We start from the raw sequence: 2,808 nt of genomic DNA, 5'->3' as shown, positions 1-2,808 counted from the left end.
TTTGTGTTATGGGAATAATTGGTGGAGCTTGAGTTATTTTTGTTATTTTTATGTTGAATATGGTGCACTAATATTGTAGCTTTGCTCTATGTTGTAGGTGATGCTATGAAATGATGTTGCACCGAATCACTGTGTAGAGCTGTCAGCAACTGTTGAGTCATCAGGAGGTTATGAAAAATTCTGGAAAGAAGATAAATGTTAGGGCAACTGTCAAATGTGGACTATGCTTATTTGGCTGAATGATTGACTATTTTGGCCTATAAATGGAGGATAAATTCAAACTCTTCACAATCCTTCTTCTTCACCAATTAATTTCTTCTACAAATTTATCTCTTCCAAGCCATGGCCACCTAAACCCTCCGCCAGGAAGTGTATCAGTAGTTGGAGGAGCACTGCCGTGTAGAAGTTGTGATAAAGTGGAGTTCTATTTTAGTTTTCATCATTTTTCTTGAAAAAGGGAAGTGACATTTATTAACTTAAAATATTTCTTTATTTCAAATGTTGATTGGTTTTGAACTTAAAGCGTTCAATGAAATGTTTTTATTGTGATTATTGCTTATGGTTTGTTTTCATGTGCTATAGCTTTTATAACATGCGTTTAGAAATGAATTTATCTTTATGTAAGTGACTTTCCTAATTTTTTGAAATGAAATTTATTGATTTTGCATACTAATTTCTTGCAACATTGGCATTGCGAAAATAAGTAGCATATAGAAACATGTGTTGTCAATAGTCGTTGCATTGTTAACTATTTAATCATTTGGATTGATGAAAATTGATTTTAAGTGATTAAATAGGGTTAATCTTTGCAAGTCACATAAATGCATCTTCCTTAGCATTATCATAATGAAAACTTTCAAATGATAGTTACATATGTTAATCCCTTGATTTATTGCTCTCTGAAATATTGTTGCACTGACTGACAATTCCTTCCTAATTTTAATTACTTTTCTACCTTTTCATTGTTTTATTATTTCATCCAAATATCTTTTGTTACTCAAAATTACAACTCTTTGTTGGCATTCGTTATTTGTGTGTTCAACATCTTATGTTCTTGTAGTATCCACTTTACTACTTGAATATGATACATACACTTGCGTGATGGTTATAAAATTTATTGTAGCGTAAAGTATTTGGCGCCATTTTCGGGGAGCAATGGTATTTCATTAGAGTTGTTTTATTTTTTATTTTCACTAACTTTGTTTATTTTCAGTTTGTAGGTACCTTTTTTTCATTTTGATTTACTGGTGCATGACCCACTAAGACAATCAAAACTTAGAGCATTTTGATCCTGGAATTAAATGTACATTACATCAACGTCATAGACAAGAAGCTCATAATCAAGCAAACATGAACGCGGGTGATGGTAACAATGCTTTGCCACCATTACAACACGATGAAGAGGAATTGTCAGTTGGAATTGGAATTAATTAGTCGAACTCTTACAGCATCAATGATCGCAACAAACCAATTCGTGAATACTTTTTGTGCCTACTTTGGATGATCTATATCCTAGCATCGTGAGACATGCCATCCATGCTGCCTATTTTGAGTTGAAGTCAACGAATGTTTTAGATGTTGTAGTTAATGGGGCAGTGTAGCAGTTCATTTACCAAATATCCTAGAGCAAACCTTAGAGCATTAATGGAAGTATGTGACTCTTTCATACAACAATGAATAATAGAGGAAGCATTGAAGTTGAAGTTATTTCCCCACTCACTCCATGAAAAAACTAAATTATGGCTCAATTCACTATTGTCTGGTGTTATACCATCGTGGAGTGAGTTAGCAAAAAAAGTTTGTTGCGTTTCAACCATCCCAACATGAATGCTAAGCCGAGAAATGATCTCACGTCATTCAAGCACATGGAGGATGAAAACCTATATGAAGGTTGGGATCGTTTCAAGGATTTGCAACTCAAATGCCTAATGTATGGTTTTAGCATTGGACGCAAATGAAAATGTTTTACAGTAGATTAAATATGTAAATGCAAATGGTTGTTGATGCTTTTTCTAATGGAGCATTGCTAGATAAAAGCTACAATGAAGCCTACAACATCCTTAAAAGGATATCTAACAATGGCTATCAATATCTCAATATAAGGAATATGTCAAATAGACGCAATACTGTAGCAGTAGATAATGATGCTATTAATACGATGGCTACACATATGGCAACATTGACTAAAATTTTTAAGAAGATGCAAAAGCCTGGAGCAATGTATAAGGTGAAGGTTATATCGATTGAATCTTGTGTGTGTATATTATGAGGAATTACAATAGAAATGATGACACCAACACATATGGGAATACTTACAATTACAATTATCGGAATCACCCTAATTTGTCGTAGAGAAACCAAAATGTGGAAAATCCTAATATGACATTCTAATCAAACTTCGTGAATACGCAATAGCATTATCAACCATAGTAGTAATACAATCAGTAGTAGATGATGCCCTAGCATCAGTCACAACATCAGATAATGCAATCACAACAATGTCACAACGAGTAGAATTACCAATGATAACATTCTAAGCAAGCTTCAACCTTGACTTCTTTTGAAACTTTGTTGAAAGAATACATCTCAAGGAATAAATCTGTGATCTAAAGCCAAACATCAGCTCTAATAGCTTTAGAGAATCAAATGGGAAAACTAGCAAAGGCTATGAGCAATAGACCACAAGGAACATTGCCTAGTGACACCGAAGTTCCAAAGTACATGGGAAGTCTCAATGTAAAGAACATTGCAAGGTCACAACTACACGAAGAATCTAAGAGAGGATGATGAGAGGAATGTACAGAAATA

At 33.8% G+C, this 2,808-nt stretch overlaps 1 non-coding gene across 1 annotated transcript; it reads right to left on the bottom strand.

Annotated features, from left to right (window-relative positions):
- Window positions 1-1,832: 1,832 nt before the first annotated feature.
- Window positions 1,833-1,939, bottom strand: LOC120144934. Its single transcript, XR_005518084.1, has one exon. It is a non-coding gene; the product is annotated as a small nucleolar RNA R71 (small nucleolar RNA).
- Window positions 1,940-2,808: the final 869 nt, after the last annotated feature.

Source organism: Hibiscus syriacus, unplaced genomic scaffold, assembly GCF_006381635.1.
Source record: "Hibiscus syriacus cultivar Baekdansim isolate YM2019G1 unplaced genomic scaffold, ASM638163v2 tig00110890_pilon, whole genome shotgun sequence".
In the NCBI taxonomy this organism is placed as follows: domain Eukaryota; kingdom Viridiplantae; phylum Streptophyta; class Magnoliopsida; order Malvales; family Malvaceae; genus Hibiscus; species Hibiscus syriacus.
This window is presented reverse-complemented; position numbering and strand designations above follow the sequence as displayed.